Here is a 19,614-nt window from a genome sequence, read left to right on the forward strand (position 1 = left end):
TAATAAGGCTAAGTAGATTTATTCAAGGATGAGAAATTGGTTTAGCATTGAAAGTCAATGTATCCCAGCACATTAACAAGAAAAGAGAAAGTTATATGATGATCTTGATAGATGCAGAAAAGCATATGATAAAATTCAAATTCCAATTATGATAAAAACTCCTAGCAAAATATGAATTAAAGAAAACTTTCTTATTCTGATAAATAAAACCTACCCTACAGTAAGCATTATACTTAATAATGAATTATTGAGACTGACAATGAGGCAAGAATACTTATATAAATACAATTTCTATTAACTTTTAGTGGAACCCCTACCCAGTGCAAGGATGTGAAAAAAGAAATACAGTGGTTAAGAATCAGAAAGGAAGAAATAAAGCTTTCATTATTCCTAGATAGCATATGTGTAGAAAATCTAAAAGAATCTTCAAATTATTAAAATAGGGGAATTTAGAAAGATCACTGATGCAAAGTCAATATATTTCTGTATACCAGTGACAGACAAAATGAAATTAAAAATAAATCTACATATCACAGTTATGGAAAGACAATCCAGTAGAACTAATTTAGGAAATCTATAAATAGACTTAAAAATGCCTAACAATTTAGTATATAATAATCAAAATTTTAATAAATGCTAAAAGGACAGATAACTCCATAATTTATACCTAGATAATACTCCTACTTGATCATATTCCTACTCAGTCCATATATCTAAATAAGTACCAGAGAGATTAAGATTTATACGTATATACCCCAATTAGTATTATAAAACACATGCTAAAGCTAAAATAAGGGCCCTAGAAAAATTTTAACTGCCAATGACAAGTTGGAAAATTTTTCAAATTAAACATAAATGGTTAATATATTTTCTAGGATGTTTTCTTGCATATCAGTAAGAAAAAGACAAATCCCTCAAAGAAAAATAGGCCAAGTAAATAAATTAATAATCTATGGAAGGAAAACAAATGGTCAATTAGTACAAAAAAAATTAAACCTCAGTACTTAAGAAAATTAAAACTAAACCAATCAAAGAAAGAAAGATTTCAAAAACTGAAAAGACTAATTTGGGTTTGAATGTAGGAATCAGAGATTCTAACATATAGCTCAAAAATTATGGCATATCTATACAATAAAATACTCTTTAGCAACTCAAAAAATCATAGATGGACATTTGCCAACATGAAAATATTTTCAAAAAAAAAGGAAAATATTTTCACAACTATTGTGACATGAATTTAAAAAGTCCCAGAGTATAAGTCATATAAAATTACGTGTACAAAGATTCTGGAAGCAAATAGACCCAGATGTTATTCATGGTTATCTCTGGCGTTGAATTTTATTCTTTTTATTATCAGCATTTTATATTTCTATAATAAGCGTGTACTATTTCCCAATAAATTTAATGTCAATAATAAAGGAAACTTTATGCTGTGTTTGCAATGTCTATTAAGGATAAACATTTCTGAGGAAATTATCTGCTGTAAATATTACTGATATCTGCAACAGTTCCTTAACATTAACAGAAAACATTGTCACTGGCACTGATTCCACTTGAAATCATGTGTAGTGCACACATTTACTTTGGATGTTTAGTTTCATTGGAATTCTTTGCGATAAGGCAATTCTCACAAACGTGATAATATTGTGGGTTTTATTAGGCATAATTTTCTCTTAAGTGCTCTTATAAGAGAAGACATGGAGAACTCACTCTAACATGTGAGGGCACAGGAGAAAGTAGTCATCTATGGGCCAGGAAGGGCGCTCTCACAAGGAGCCAAATCAGTCAGCACCTTGACCTTGGACTTCTCAGCCTCCAGAACTATGAGAGATAAATGTCTGTTGTGTAGACCACTCCATCTGTGTAATTTGGTTATGGCAGCCCAAGCTAAGATAAGTGGTGAAGTATTTGCTTAGGTAAGTGTTTGGCTGGTTCTGCAGCTCTATCACAAGAAATGGAATATTACAAAAGTCCGTTTGATAAATACTATCTATGGTGAAAAAACTAACACTGTACCTGATCACTGAAGAGGAAATTAGCCTTGCCTATAAACTAACATCCACAGGAAACTACTATAAACATCAAATTAATTATGCTTGCATCTTGGTGTTGTTTTTGGTCATCTCCTAGAACTGCTGCTAAAAACAAAATTCCCCTTTGGAAGAGAACTTCATTATTTTTAGAATTATAATAATAACCTTTCAGACAGGCAGGTTTAGGTTTGACTCAGCATTGCTACTTTTCCAGCTATGTGACTTCACAAGAGTTATTTAATCTATCTGAACCCCAATTTATATGTAGTATAGAGAAAATCGTAACTACTTTAGTTTTTTTTTTTCTTAATGCATCTTTTTTCAGACTTTTATTTTAAAAATCATAGCTATTTTAAAGTGATGTTATGAGCAGTCAATGAGATGGTATTTGTTAAATGTGACTGGCACATGGTAAATTCTCAACAAGGTCTATTCCCTTTCATGGCCACCTATTTCTTCCACCTAACCAGAACATGCTCCAACCTGTACCTCAATAATAAAAGCATTGGTGGTAATTAGGGGTTTGAGCATTGACTCTTCTTTTCCATTTTAATTCTGCTTCTCTGATTATGAATATTTATAGCTTCTTAAGAAAAGCAGTATTTCTACTGTAGGAACTTCTACACCATACACACACCTCACAATATTTTGTACAAGGCTAGGGGATTTTTATAAGCCACAATTTTGATCCTTTCACTTTAATACTGAGAACTTTCAATGGCCTCCTTCTTTTGAAAAAAAATAAATGCTATCTCTTTAAAATAGTGTTTAAAATACAGTTGACCTTTGAACAACATGGGTTTGAATTGTGCAGGTCCATTTATATGTGGGGTTTTTTGAACAAATACAAGACAGTACTTATTTAATTTTCTTTATGATTTCCTTACCATTTTCTTTCCTGTAAATTATTTTATTATAAGAATATGGTATACAATATATATGCATTAGACAGCTGTTTGTTATCAGTAAGGCCTTGGATCAGTAGCTAAGTTTTGCAGAGTCACAAGTTATATGTGGAAGAGTGGCAGGGGATCTGGAGAGACTGCTGCCATCACTACTGCTCTTCGCAGCCCAGTGTTATAGTATTGCTGCTGGACTCTTCCCTCCCTCCTCACTCCCCCCCCCCGCCCCCACCATCAGGATGACATGAGACTTGAAAGAAGACAATGCATACAAAATCATCTAGGGTGGAATTTACTTAGGTCATGATTGATATTGTTGACTCAGGCTGCTCATACAGCCACTCTGCACTGAACAAAATGATTAGAAAGAAGAACTCACTGCAAAAGGAAGAATCAGAAACAGTACTCTCTCCCACAGAGTTACACAATTTGGATTATAATTCAATGTCAGAAAGCCAATTCAGAAGCACAATTATAAAGCTACTGGTGGCTCTGGAAAAAAAAAAACATAAAGGATTCTAGAGACTTCATGACTACAAGATTTAGATCTAATCAGGCCGAAATTAAAAATAAATGAGATGCAATCCAAACTAGATGCTCTGATAGGGTTAATGAGGTGGAAGAGAGAATGAGTGACATAGAAGACAAGTTGATGGTAAGGAAGGAAGCTGAGGAAAAAAGAAAAAACAATTAAGAGACCATGAGGAAAGGCTTAGGGAAATAAGCAATAACCTGAGAAGGGAGAACTTACATATAATTGGGGTTCCAGAAGATGCCAAGAGGGAGAGAGTGCCACAAAGTATATTTTAACAAATCATAGCTGAGAACTTCCCTAATTTGGGAAGGAAAACAGGCATTCAGATCCAGGAGATAGAGAGGTCCCCCCCAAAAATAAAAAAAAAAACTGTTCAACACCTCGACATTTAATAGTGAAGCTTGCAAATTCCAAGGATAAAGAGAAAATCCTTAAAGCAGCAAGAGAAAAGAGATTCTTAACTTATGTGGAGAGAAATATCAGATTAACAGCAGACCTCTCCACAGAGACCTGGCAGGCCAGAAAGGGCTGGCAGGATATAGTCAAGGTCCTAAATGAGAAGAACATGCAGTCGAGAATACTTTATCCAGCAAGGCTCTCATTCAGAGTAGAAGGAGAGATAAAGAACTTCCAAGATAGGCAGAAACAGAAAGAATATGTGAACACCAAACCAGCTCGGCAAGAAATATTAAGGGGGACCCTGTGAAAGAAAGAGGAAGCCCAAAGAAATAATCCACAAAAACAGGGACTGAATAGGTATTACAATGACACTAAATTCATATCTTTCAATAGTAACTCTGAACGTGAATAGGCTAAATGATCCCATCAAAAGACAGGGTTTCAGATGGCTAAAGAAGCAAGACCCATCTATATGCTGTCTACAAGAGACTCATTTTAGACCTAAGGACACCTTCAGCCTGAAAATGAAAAATTGGAGAACCATTTACCATTCAACTGGCCCTCAAAAGAAAGCAAGGGAGGGCAGCCCAGGTGGCTCAGTGGTTTAGCACTGCCTTCAGCCCAGGGTGTGGTCCTGGAGATCTGGAACTGAGTCCCACATCAGGCTCCCTGCATGGAACAGAACCTGCTTCTCCCTCTGCCTTTGTCTGTCTGTCTGTCTGTCTCTCTCAAGAATAAATAAATTAAATCTTTTTTTAAAAAAAAAGAAAGAAAAAGAAAGCAGGAGAAGCAATCCTCATCTTTATTTTTTTTTTTTTTGACTGAGTGACATTTTCATTTAATTAAAGCAGAAAATCAGCTCTAAAACAAATGATTATCCCTGACAAAGAAGCAGAAACTGGTCCTTTATTAATAAATTTCTAATAGTTCTTTTGCGGGCTGAGCAGTCTGTAGTGGAGAAGTACATTGGGGGGAAAAGAGAGGATAGTAGAGAGGGAGAACCCAGAACATAATGCATGTTTAAACTTTTAGAAATAGAAAGAAAATTAGAAACCATTTATTTATGCTTGAACACATGTCAAATCCTGCTAGACCAAAAGTATTATAGTAAAACTCTTTGTGTAACAAGACAAACATTCAAGACTCAGGAGATGATTTAAAAAAAAAAAAACAAATCTAGGTCAATAAAATTTGTTGTTACTATTTCATCTCTTCTTCCCTTCCATGGTGTCATCAAATGACAAAAGAAAAATACTTAGGAAGATAAATATCCAAATATATGTAGTTTACAGTAAACATGAACCAACTTGACCAACCAATGTGATAGAAATGGGATGCACTAAAACATATATTCAAATGCTTCTCATATATTTTCAGAATCACCATATCCTACCTTTATCAATGTTTAGAGTTTAACAGTTTTTGATGCTAAACATCTGTGTTGTGGAAGTGGCCTTTCAGATGTATACCTAAAAGCCACATCACATCTTACATAGCAGATACTTGAAACCTTTGAGGTCACTGTTAATAATTTTCTGTGCATTCATTTATGCCGAATCAATTTCAATTAAATCAATAAAAATGGCAACTAGCAAAACTTCACATCATTGATCCAACAAGATTCAGACTACTCAGGGTATTTGGGGGCATCAGGAAATGCTAGGCTGGCATCTCTGCTTCATTATGTCAGTTGGGAAATGAGTTTCTTAGTATCCCAATATCTTGGGTAGGCAAAAGGGGCTTAGCAAAACCATCCACCTACCAAATCTAGCATCCCAAAATAATGGAAAATGGAGGATGGAGAGTGAAAACAATGTGTGATAAGGAAGATATTAAAAGAAATCTTGGGATGCCTTGGTGGCTCAGCAGTTGTGCATCTGCCTTTGGCCCAGGTGTGATCCTGGAGTCCCTCCTCAGGCTCCCTGCATGGAGCTTGTTTCTCCCTCTGCCCATGTCTCTGCCTCTCTCTCTCTGTGTCTCTCATGAATAAATAAAATCTTAAAAAAAAAGAGAGAAATCTTTTTATATGAATAGTCTCAAGAATTTTTTTTTTTTTTTTTTTGAGAGAGAGAGAGCACGTGTGAGCAAGGTGCGGGAAGAGCAAAGGGAGAGGAAGAGAGAATCTTAAGCAGGCTCCATGCTCAGCTCAGAGCCCAATGTAGAGACTGATCTCATGATCAGTTGTGAGATTGTGACCTGAGCCAAAATTAAGATTTGGACTTTTAAACAACTGAGCCACCCAGTTTCCCCCTCAAGCATTAATTTTTTAAAAGTACATTGGTGTCTTACTATTCACATCAATGTGGATGGAACTTGATGGTATAACGATAAGTGAAATAATCAGAAAAAGACAATTATCATATGGTATCACTCATATGAGGAATATAAAAAACAGCACTGAGGATCATAGGGGAAGGCAGGGAAAATGGATTGAGAAGAAATCAGAGAGGGAGACAAACCATGAGAGATTCTTAACTATGGGAAAGAAACTGAAGGTTGATGGAGGGAGATGGGTCAGGGGATGGGGTAACTGGGTGCTGGGCATTAAAGAGGGCACATGATGTAATGAGCACTGGGTGTTATATACAACCGACTTCTATATCTGAAACTAATAATGTACTGTCTGTTGGCTAATTGAATTTTTAAAAGTACATTGGCATCAAAAGTATTTTATAAAAGAAAAAATGTATCTTTGTGAGAAGGGAAACTTACCAGCAGGCAGGTAGGTCACCAGCAAAGAGCACTGGTTTTGGAGACAACTAGTTATCTTGCCCACTGTGATGGTTACTTTTATGCATCAACTTGACTAGGCTATGGGGTATCCACACAGTGAAACATTATTTTGAGCATGTTTATGATGGTGTTTTTGGATGAGATTAACATTTGAATAGGTAGCTGGAGTAAAGCAGATTGCTCTCTCTAATGTAGGTGGGCCTCATACAATCAGTCGAAGGTCTGAAAAGAAAAAAAATCTGATCCCCATCAAGTTACAGGGGATCCTTTTTGCCTGTTTTGAGCTTGGGCATTGGTTTTTCCCTGCTTTTGGACTTGAACTGAAACACTGCCTCTTCCTGGGTTTTTGGTCTTCTGGTTTTCAAACTAGACCACCACTGGTTCTTCTGTGTCTTCAGCTTAGTGACAATAGATCCTGGAACTTCTCAGCCTCCATAATTTTGAGACCCAATTCCTTATAAGTTTCTCTCTCTGCATATAAATTATAATTAAAACATTAAGTATCTATCCCCTAGTGGTTGTTTCTCTGGGGAACCCTGACTAATATTTGCACTTTTAAACTGTGGAAAGAGCACTGCAGCTCTCTGGGCCAAGTTTCTTTATCTAGAGAATGGGGCTCATGATATCCATCTTGCAAAATTATTGTGGGGGCTAATTATAGGATTCAAAATGCCAAATGTGCAAATTAGGTGCACCATCAATCTTAGCTCCAGACTTCCCTTTCATAATAAATTGAAGATTCAGTAACTTGTGCCTTTGTGTGGAAATAAAGACAGTATCTAATGCTGATGTTAGATATTAATGATTTTGAAACAGCTGCCAAACTTTACAAAACTTTGATGGTTTCAAATATTAATCTCCAAACTGCTTCTTGTAGAGCTGAAACACTTTTCTTTCTCTCCTTCGCCCTTCTATCTTTAGAGGAGGTCCTACCACAATAGCTTTATCTTTCCCCTGCCCTGCATAGGAAATAGTGGAGTCTCCATGTGAAGTACCTTCTTTATGGCCCTGGGGGATTGCCCAAGGAAACCTATTTCATTTTGCCTGGGGAAATGGGAGTGGAATTACAGTGGTGGTCTCCTGGGAACTATGGAGGCTGGGCCACTTTCATGGACTTTGAGGACACCTGCAAGGTTAGGTGAGAGCATAGGACGGGCTCCACCCCATTTTGGGCTTTAATATAAGATATTCTCATTCATCTCAAGGGCTGAAGCTTTCATCTGAGTTTACCAGGTTACGGCAGGCAAACTCATGAAGCCCAAGAGAGTCTTATGCCATGAAGGGGCAGAGTGCCTGGTGCACTGTGCACGTGGAATCTGTAGTGTTGGGCAGTGACAGACAAGCTCTCATCTGCCTAAGCATCATGTAGAAAATACCAATGCCTGGGCTGGAGAGCCTCATTCCACAGGTCCAGGGGTCAGGTCCAGGAAGCTTGTGTGAGTAACTGTAGGTTTCTGACTTCTTCTTCTCGCACCTTCAGCTGGAGCACCTGTTGTAAGATGTGCTGCCGGAGGTTCTCCTGGGCAATCCCCATCCGCTCAAGCTTTTTGTCAGTAAGTCTCAGCAGGGCTCGCCCAGTAATGTCATGCTGTTTGAATGACTCACTGTAGATCTGATACTGATTCGGACAATGTTTCTTCAACCACTTGCAGACATCCTGCTGAGTCCACAGAGCCACTGGTTTTGACAGCTTCACCGTAGCCGACTTAGCTGTCTCAGCTTCTGTTGGCAGTCGCTTGGGGGTTCCTTTTTGGTCAAGCACCTTCTGAAAATTTTTGTTTTTAATGGACTGAGATTCAACACCTTCCCCTTCAATTTGCAGTTTAAGGCCTTCAGCCCGGGCAGAGTGATCAATACCCCGCGGATTCAAGCCACAGTGGAGAGCTTCCACAGCCATTCTCTCAGAGCTTCCCTAACGCATGCATAATTTTCTCGGCCGAGATACTCCTCCTGCCCCGCGCTCCCCCCTCCTCGCGCTCTCGCCTAAATATTCTGCGCTCATCTGCTCCTCATCTTTAAATATAAGTTTATCCCAAAGATTATAGTAAGAGATGAAGAGGGACACTATATCATACTTAAAGGATCTAGCCAACAAGAGGACCTAACAATCATGAATATTTATGCCCCTAATGTGGGAGCTGCCAAGTATATCAATTAATAACTAAGTAAAGACATACTTAGATAATACACTAATAGTAGGAGACTTCAACATGGCACTTTCAGCAAGTGACAGATTTTCTAAGCAGAACATAACCAAAGAAATGAGGGCCTTAAATGATATACTGGACCAGATGTATTTCACAGATACATACAGAATTTTCTGAATACAACTGAATATACATTCTTCTCAAGTGCACGTGGAATTTGATCCAGAATAGGCCACATACTGGGTCACAAATCAGGTCGCAGCTGATATCAAAAGATTGGGATGGTCCCCTGCATATATTCAGACTACAATGCTTTGAAACTAGAACTCAATTACAAGAAGATATTTGGAAGAAACTCAAACACATAGAAGTTAAAGAGTATCCTACTAAAAGATGAATGGGTCAACCAGGAAACTAGAAAATAATTAAAAAGATTCATGGAAACTGATGAAAATAAAGAAACAGCCATTAAAAATCTTTGGGATAGAGCAAAAGCAGTCCTAAGAGGGAAATACATCACATTACCAGCCTCCTTCAAAAAAGTGGGAAAAACTCAAATACACAAGCTAACCTTGCACGTAAAGGAACTGGAGGAAGAACAGCAAATAAAACCTATACCAGGCAGAAGAAGAGAGATAATAAAAATTCAAGCAGAACTCAATGCAATAGAAACCAGAAGAACTTTAGAACAGATCAACAAAACCAGGAGTTGGTTCTTTGAAAGAATTAATAAGATAGATAAGCCCAACCAGCCCTATTAAAAAGAAAGACTCAAATTGATGAAATCATGAAGAGGAGAGATCACAACCAATACCAAGGAAATACAAATTATTTTAAAAACATATTATGAGCAGTTATATGCCAACAAATTACATAATCTAGAAGAAATGGATACATTTCTGGAAAACCACAAGTTATCCAAACTGGAACAGGAAGAAACAGAAAACCTGAACAGGGCAATAACCAGGGAGGAAATTGAGGCAATCATCAAAAACCTCCCAAGACACAAAAGTCCAGGGCCAAATGGCTTCCCAGGGGAATTCTATCAAACGTTTAAAGAAGAAATAATACATAATCTACTAAAGCTTTTCGGAAGGATAGAAAGGTATGGAATACTTCTAAACTCATTCTATGAGGCCAGCATCACCTTAATTCCAAAGCCAGACAAACACCCCACCAAAAAGGAGAATTATAGACCAATATCCCTGATGAACACAGATGCAAAAATTCTCCTCAAGATACTACCAAATGGATCCAATAGTTCTTAAGAAGATTATTCACCATGACCAAGTGGGATTTATCTCAGGGATGCAAGGCTGGTTCAGCACTCATAAAACAATCAACGTGATAGATCATATCAACAAGAGAAAAAACAAGAACCATATGATCCTCTCAATAGATGCAGAGAAAGCATTTGACAAAATACAGCATCCATTTATGATCAAAACTCTTCAGAGTGTAGGGATAGAGGGAACATTCCTCAATATCTTAAAAGAAATCTATGAAAAGCCCACAGCAAATATCATTCTCAATTGGGAAACACTGGGAACCTTTCCCCTAAGATCAGGAACACGACAGGGATGTCCACTCTCACCACTGCTATTCAACATAGTACTAGAAGTCCTAGCCTCGGCAATCAGGCAACAAAAAGAAATAAAAGGCATTCAAACTGGCAAAGAAGAAGTCAAACTCTCCCTCTTTGCAGGTGACATGATACTCAATATAGGAAACCTAAAAGACTCCACCCTAGGATTCCTAGAACTCATACAGCAATTCAGCAATGTGGTAGGATACAAAATCAATGCCCAGAAGTCAGTGGCATTTCTATACACTAACAATGAGACTGAAGAAAGAGAAATTAAGGAGTCAATTGCACCCAAAAGCATAAGATATCGAGGAATAAACCTAGCCAAAGAAGTAAAAGATCTATACCCTGAAAACTACAGAACACTTCTGAAAGAAATTGAGGAAGACACAAAGAGATGGAAAAATATTCCATGTTCATGGATTGGAAGAATAAACATTGTGAAAATATCAATGTTACCCAGGGCAATTTACATGTTCAATGCAATCCCTATCAACATACCATGGACTTTCTCCAGAGAGTTGGAACAAATCATCTTAAGATTTGTGTGGAATCAGAAAAGACCCTGAATAGCTAGGGGAATATTGAAAAGGAACATCAAAGGCAGGGGCATCACAATGCTGGATTTCAAGTTGTACTACAAAACTGTGATCATCAAGACAGTGTGGTACTGGCACAAAAACAGACTCATAGATAAATGGAACAGAATAGAGAATCCAGAAATGACCCCTCAACTCCATGGTCAACTAATATTCGACAAAGCAGGAAAGACTACCCACTGGAAAAATGACAGTTTCTTCAATAAAAGTTGCTGGGAAAATTGGACAGCCACGCACAGAAGAATGAAACTAGACCATTCTATTACACCATACACAATGGTAAACTCAAAATGGATGAAAGATCTAAATGTAAGACAAGAATCCATCAAAACCCTAGAGGAGAACCCAGGCAACACCCCTTTTGAACTTGGCCACAGAAACTTCTTGCAAGATACATCTATGAAGACAAGGGAAACAAAAGCAAAAATGAACTATTGGGACTTAATCAAAATGAAAGACTTCTTCACAGCAAAAGAAACAGTCAACAAAACTAAAAGAAAACCTACAGAATGGGAGAAGATATTTGCAAATGACAGATCAGATAAAGGGCTAGTATCCACAATCTATAAAGAACTTATTAAACTCAATGCCCAAGAAAAAGATCATGAAATCAGCAAAAAACATGAACAGAAATGTCACCAAAGAAGACATACACGTGGCTAACGAGCACATGAGAAAATGCTCCACATCACTGACCATCAGGGAAATACAAATCAAAACCACAATGAGATACCACCTCACACCAGTGAGAATGGTGAAAATCAACAAGACAGGAAACAACAGATGTCAGAAAGGATGTGGAGAAGAGGGAACCCTCCTGCACTGTTGGTGGGAATGTGAACTGGTGTAGCCACTCTGGAAAACTGTGTGGAGGTTCCTCAAAAAGTTAAAAATAGAGCTACCCTACAACCCAGTAATTGCACTACTGGGTATTTACCCCAAAGATACAGGTGCAGTGAACTGCTGGGACACCTGCACCCCAATGTTTATAGCAGCAATGTCCACAATAGCTAAACTGTGGAAGAAGCCACATCCTTTGATAGATGAATGGATAAAGAAGATGTGATATAAGTATGCAATGGAATATTACTCAGCCATCAGAAAGGATGAATACCCACCACTTGCTTTGACATGGATGGAACTGGAGGGTATCATGCTGTGAAGTAAGTCAATCGGGGAAGGACAATCATCATATGGTTTCACTTATACCTGGAATATAAGAAATAGTGAAAGGAATTATAAGGAAAAGAAGGGAAAATGAGTGGGAAAAATTAGAGAGGGTGACAAAACATGAGAGACTCCTAATTCTGGGAAACGAACGAGGGGTAGTGGAAGGGGTGGTAGGCAGGGGGATTGGGGTAACTGGGTGATGGGCACTAAAGAGGACACTTGATGGGATGAGTACTGGGTGTTATACCATCAAGAAAACCAAACTTCAATAAAAAAAAAGTTATATGTGGATTTTCACCTGCATAGGAGTTGGCATCCCTAATCGCCATGTTGTTCAAGGGTCAACTATAATATATATTTAGATCTTACCTATAATAAATTATAGTCAACTTCACAAAATTATGTTTAATTTCAAGATTAAATCCCTCTGTTCGAGGGATTCATCCTCATGTCTTCACTTTTTGAAATACATAAAGTCCTGTTTAAATGTCATCTTTGTGGAGATTTCCCAATCGCACTGGTTTGACTTAGTTGATAACTCTTTTTTTATGCCTCTAATAAAGGATTTGTCTAACGTTACTTATACAATCTTCTTACTTATACAATCTTTAAGATTCTTGAAAGCAGAAAGAGCATCTAATTCATCTCGGTAGTTTTGTATCTGTCTCCCACTGAGCATTAAGAGTTGGCTGAACTGAATTTTTTAAAGTAAAGAATGACACCTTCATGAGATTGAGCCCCACATCGGACTTCGCACTGAGCATGGAGCCTACTTAAGATTCTCTTTCCCTCTCCTTATGCCCCTACCTGCCTCCTGCCACCCCGCTCAAGTGCTCTCTCTCTCTCTCCCTAAAATTTAATAATAATAATAATAATAATAATAATAATAGAAAAAGAAAGAGAGAAAGAAAGAAAGAAAGAAAGAAAGAAAGAAAGAAGAAAGAGAGAGAGAGAGAAAGAAAGAAACAGAAAAAATGACATCTTCCTCTATGTTTCATCCTTTCCTATCTACTCAGGATTTTTCTACAAGCTTTAATGAAAGACAGAATCATAGTACCCAATCTCACATTTCCTATATAGATCAGCATGTCCCACATGGACACTGCTCTTCACCAAAGCCCAACAGGATCTGGCTGTCTTATTTGTCAGCACTATTTAAACTTTTCCCTCCCATCCTACCTTCCAATCTTACCTCAAATCCCCAGAAGGAAGATGGAGTGTGTTGATTAGCAACAACTCAAAGGCAAAAGGAAATGTCACTGGAAGAGAACATGAGCTGTAACTAACAGAGATTTAAAGGAAATCACAAAGAAGTATGGGAGACACAAGTGAGGAATGGGGGACAATAGATGGAAGAGATTGCAATCTCGATGTCAACTCATAGTGTTTGACTCCAAGCTTTAGAATTCACAAATTCTACACATCTTAGCTCCTGCATTGTCTTTGGTGATCTTTAAATTTTAAGGTCTTGTAGGAGAAAACTGCCAATTTTATCATGAAAACAGACTTCACTCTAGAGTTGAAGTCACTGCTCCTTGAGCCTGTAATATCCTGTTGCTTTACAGCTCTTCTGGAAATTTCACTACTCCTTAGATAACAATCTTAGATTTGACCTAAGACTTGGCCTCTCTTCCCTTGTTTTAATTTTAAAATATTGCTTTAATACTGTTCATTAATATCTTTTTATCATTATCCTTCCCTAATGGTGCTTTTATTCAGTCCCTGGTTTCAACTGCTATTTGCTAATGCCTCCCAAATCTATACCTCCAGTCCAGGCCTTTCTTTGGAACTCCAGGTTCATATATGCCAAATGTCCATGGGGCACTTCCATTTGGATGGATATGAGGCACTTCAAAATTCACATGTCTAAAGTGGAACCCATTACCTCTTCCACCAACTTCTTACTTCTGTGATCCCTCTGTAAGTGCAAGAACCAGAGAATCAGTGTACATTTCTCTGTCTCCACCTCCAACATCCAATCACTAACTCCTGCCATTTCATGTCCTAAACATCTCTTGATCTCTACCATTACCCACTACTTATTTAGCTCACTATCTCACTTAAGCTGTCATGCTCTTTCCTATGTCCTACTACAATAGGCATCTACCTGGTTTTCAGTTTCCAGCTTCACCTCTATCTAATCTATTCTTCACCACACAAAAACAATGATCAGTCGAAGATGCTAAAATGATTATAAGCCTCTCTTTTCCATTTAGAAATATCCAAAATTTCTAAAATATATATATAATATGTATATATATTATATATATCCCTCCAAAGTTTCTCAATCACTCTTATTGACAAAGTTCTAAGTCCTTTTTTTTTGGCATTGCTTATGAAAATCCCCTAAATGGAGGCCAAGGCTTCCTGGAACAACTATATAATGGTTATTTTTTTCCCTTTGTGGGGACAGATGTGATTAATAGCTTTTGTTTTCTATTTTTCGCAAGCAAAATATGGCAAGGGCTGGACTCTATTCTGACTTACATTGAATATCTAGAGTAAAAGGGTACACATGTAATGTGCAGCTATCATTTCAACATTCTCTTTGTTTAGAAAATCAAATATTATTTACCTTTTATTTGTCTGTAAAAATTAGCAAAAAGCTTGTCCTCTGTATCCTAAATCAGAGCAGAAAAATGTTGTGATTAAATGCCACTATTATATATATGATTTGCCCTGAAGAAGTAATAAAAGGAAACAGAACACTCTCCTCCTCTATCCTTCCTGGGAAGGTGATCAGCTTCTCCCAACAGGAGCTCAGCTGTAAGTGGCAAGTAAAACTCTTCTGTGGTCTTCTCACTAACAAGTGAGCTATACTTGCTCTGGGTGTCAGTTTGTAAGGCAGTTAAAAACTTCCACTTTCAAGGACAGGGTTGGGCACAGCACAGTACTAGCAGATTAATAACTGGCTTCTCCACCAGTGTAGAGAACAATGACAAAGCTACAGGTGGGTGAAGAATATGATTTATAATCTATATAAGAAAAAGATCAATTGAATCACTTTTGCCACCAGACATATGTGTCTTGGCCTGTACTTCCCACAAAGTTGTGGGAAGTATTTTCTCTACTTCCTTAACTTAAATATCTAGATTATAATCTTTCTTATTAAAGAATTAAAGCTTTTGCCTTATGAATACAGTTGAGAGCATCTTACAAACTTTGGTATATAGCCTTCTAAAAAGTCCATTTTATTTTTAATGTCTTCTTTGAAACAATAGCTGGTAGTTTTTGTTTGTTGATTTTTGTTTGAATCTGCACAATTAAATTTTAATCTAATTTTTCAACTATATGACTTGTACAATTCTGCTCTTCAGAGTTAATAGGAGTTTTGTTATAGCTCAGTGATGCATTTCTTAAGTCTTCCATAAATGTTCAAAAAAGAGGATAGTCTCTATATGTAGAGTTTGTAGCATATATAATTTTACCTTATTATTTTATTATTCAAAATCTTCTTTATATATCAAGTATGTGAGTGTGCATGAGAATAATGTACATTTGAATCACCTGGGCCTTTTGTTAGAATGCAGATTCTGATTCAGTAGGTGTGGGCTGGGCCTGAGATTCTGCATCTCTAACCAGCTCTAGATGAATCCCTTGCTGCTGGTCTGCGGACCTCACTTTGAGCAGCAAATGTTTAAGTCATTGTTCATTAAGGTTTTGTAACTTAGAGGCTAGGCATCCTCACATATTGAGTAGCCCAACCTGTATGCGCTCTTCTTCCTTACATTAGATCTGCACTTCCAAGTTCCCATTAAGTGTTTGTGTCTCTCATTTTTCCCATAATTCTAACTTGTAAAATAGTACATTATTGAATACTAAGATACTTTTTGATAATGCACTTTCCTTTGATCAATACAGAATTGATACCTCTTTGTCAGGTCTCATGCTACTTTGCCTTGCATGCTACTCTATATGATGTTTATGAAATCATCTTGATTTCTTTTTCATTTGAATTTGCCCAGTATATGGCTAAAACATAATAGATATTCAATAAAATTAAATAAATAAGTAAAGCTATTGTCATCTTTTATTTTTAACCTTTATCACTTTAAGAAGTGTCTTTTAAAAAAAAAGGTGTCTTTTTTTAAAACTCACTCTAGAGTTTCTTGATGAGTCTCAAGTTCTCCTCCAGATTATTGATTTGATGTCAGAAGTGTTCATTCTATTTACTACTACTTCCACTGTGAGAGGATTTTTAAACTAATATATACCTATAGCTATTGTATAAGTTTCCCATTCACTTAGGTAATACATGGATCTAGCCTTTGCTCTAGCCTAATGGTCAAAGCACATACTTTATGGAGGCCACCCCATTCATACACTTGAAGACCAATGAAGCAAATGCTTTCTAAAATTATGATATATTTCTTATATAGATTTATTTTCCTTTATATTTAAGGGTGTGGTTCCCTTTTCTTAAGCTATAGTATCCTGTTATAAGCCTTACTGTAGATTTTTCTTGTTTGCTTTTTCTTAAATGACATCTATCTAGACACTGCATTTTTCAAAAGACAGGGTGACAGGGTGAGTAGAAGTCTTTGGTTTCCATTTTATGCTCTTGAGAGCTCATTTTGTAGCTAAAGCTAAAGACCTAATTTATGCACACAGTTCCTAGGTCATTTTACATTCACTAGCAATGCAACTGCTATGCAGTGTACACTTCTTACTTGAACAAAATAACACATAAGACTAGACTCCCTCATAAACTGTTCCTATGCTCTAACTCCATCTGCATTTACAATATTTTTCCTTAGGTTACTAAGCATTTCAGGATGCCATGTCCTTTCTCCAGGCACCTTTCATATCATACAATAGATTCATAGAAAAGCCTGGAATGAGAAGGGAGGTGTGATATTGCAGGATCTGGTAAGGAAGAGTAGAATAATTCTGATGGGCAAAGATAATACCTCATAGTTCAGGAATAGTCAAATTTCCCAATGGTCGCTTTAGGACTCTTTCATTCTTAAAAAAGTGGGGGGGAGTTGGGGCGTGGGGGACACATAGAAAAGAGATAAAATAAAATACTTTTCTATTTTCCTTGCAATTGAGTTTCTATCTGACTCAAAGGCTGAATGAAGTATGTGGTATGCTTCAAAGACTATGCTTCTCAATACAAATGGGAAATCTATTCTGACTGTGGCCATCTGAATTTCTACTGTGGACACCATTTTTTGTAGTCATTTTTTGTTTTATTGAGTGATAGTATAGCAGGCAGGCCACTCTCCTATCAGACTGAAGCCAAGGATGCCATAACCTTGGAGTACTAATACACCTCTGGTCAGACCCCTATATTAGTGAAGTATACAAGAAAATACATGAAATTCCCATTTTTCATCAGTTTTGTGTGACCTGAATAAATTGAATAATCCCAGAGTACCCTTGGTTTTATCATGGATAAAATAACTTAGATTTTAATATCCCATCCAACCACAGAATGTTTTGAACAAAATCTCAAAGTGCATTAGGAGTGTTTTTATTTTTCCTAGAGTTTTAGTGTCAGAAAGGCCTTATGGAGCAGAAGCTCTCTACTTTTCAAAAGCAGAAAACTCAGAATTTACAATGGTCTTATTGGAATATCGTGTAACGTTAACATTAAATTCAGAGTAATTACACAATCCTGAGATATTAGAATAAACATGTAGAAGCAGGTGTCAAAAGTTTAAGTTTATAGTAGAAAGAGAAAACATATACTTTTGCTTGTTTCTACTTCTTAACATTATTTTCAAGTTCTATGTGATAAATTATATGCATACTCCTTTCAATTATCTATTGTTTTTATTTTTAATTTTTTTAAAGATTTTATTTATTTATTTTAGAGAGAGAGCATGGGGGGAGGACCAAAGGGAGAGGGAGAGAATCAAGCAGAGTCCACACTGAGGAAGGAAACTGACACAGGGCTCAATCCCAGGACCTGAGATCATGACCTGAGACAAAACCAAGAGTCAGACGCTCAACTGCACCACCAAGATGCCCCTCTATAGTTTTTAGAAGAGTTTTAAAAACTTAAGATTAACTTTTACTGGACTTCTGTCTTTCAGACTCTTGAAGATGTTATTTTATTGGAGGTAGCAGAGCACGGCTTGCTTTTATTTTTACTTATTTTTATTTTTTTACTTTTTAAAGATTTTTTTTATTTGACAGAGTGAGAGCATAAGCAGGGAGAGTGGCAGGCAGAGGGAGAGGGAGAAGCAGGCTCCCCTCAGAGCAGGAAGCCCAATGTGGAGCTTAATTCCATGACCCTGGGGATTGTGACCTAAGCCAAAGGCAGAGGCTTACCCAACTGAGCCACCCGGGCACCCCCACACCCTACTTTTAAATTTAGTTAAAAATGTTAGTTAACTAATTATTCCAATCATGTGATAACATAAATAGGAAGAAACCAGCCAACTCTGACTCAAGGGCTCAGGCACTTTGTTGAAAGAGGTACTGCTCCTCTTTCCCAGTCACTGTGTGGTGTTCCAAACAGATTTTAATCCCATGAGAGCAAGATTATACATTTCTTTCTTTCTTTTTTCTTTTCATGGCAGAGGCTTTGAAACAAAATTAAAATGTGTAGTGTCATTCTACCTGGAACTTAGCCACATGGAATAAGAAATACTTTCTTCTTTTATTTCTTCAGCCGTGCAAACATGGTAAACAGAAAGGGAAGCTACAGATGGTTGTGTTTTTATTAGTGTATATGCATGTCTGGGAGGGCTTGTCTCTTAAATACCAGGATATTTTGATTTATTTTTTTATATGGTAACCCCAAAGTAATTGCAAATCACTGCAAAACATTGCAAAGTATTGAGTGAGGACATGGTAATGTTCAGATAGCAAGATGCCTTCTAGAGTGAAAGAAAATATCTTCCTAGAAAAAGGATAAATAGATGTTTCTACTCAACAACCATGCTCTGTAGCCTTGGCCAGAAAAGGGAAATTGAGAAGATACTGGAATTTTCCACCCAATTCCAAACAGCTGTAGAAAGGAATTACAGCTGTTTGCTTCTCTATAATACCATCTCCCTTTAAGAGCTTCTTCTCAATTGACCAGAAATATCCATTTGATTTGTGGCTAAAGAAATATGGATAAGGATTATTGCTATTCAATTCCTGACAATTAAAATAGGACTTTGAAGTAAGACAATAAACTTAAAAGCCAAGCTTTGTAGGGAAGATAATTTTCTTTTTTAAATTTAACTCAATTAGCCAACATATAGTACATCATAAGTTTCAGATGTAGTGTTCAATAATTTATTGGTTGTGTATAACACCCAGTGCTCATCACATCGTGTGCCCTCCTTAATGTCCATCACTCAGTTACCCCACCACCCCCTTCCCCTCCAGCAACCCTCAGTTTGTTTCTCAAAGTTAAGAGTTTCTCATAGTTTATCTCCCTCTCTGATTTATTATATATATATTTTTAACATATATATTTTTTATTGAAGTTCGATTTGCCAACATATAGTATAACACCCAGTGCTCAGCCCATTAAGTGTCCCCCTCAGTGCCCATTACCCAGTCACGGC

General features: G+C 37.0%; 1 protein-coding gene and 1 pseudogene across 2 annotated transcripts in view; both read right to left on the reverse strand.

Moving 5' to 3' along the window:
• Positions 1 to 19,614, reverse strand: part of C4H4orf17 (chromosome 4 C4orf17 homolog) — a 350,583-nt gene that overhangs the window by 108,443 nt on the left and 222,526 nt on the right. The gene's annotated exons all lie outside the window — the stretch shown is intronic.
• LOC112932649 (sterile alpha motif domain-containing protein 12 pseudogene) lies at positions 7,979 to 8,603 on the reverse strand (annotated as a pseudogene).

The sequence above is a fragment of the Vulpes vulpes genome, chromosome 4 (assembly GCF_048418805.1).
Source record: "Vulpes vulpes isolate BD-2025 chromosome 4, VulVul3, whole genome shotgun sequence".
NCBI classification, from domain to species: Eukaryota; Metazoa; Chordata; class Mammalia; order Carnivora; family Canidae; genus Vulpes; species Vulpes vulpes.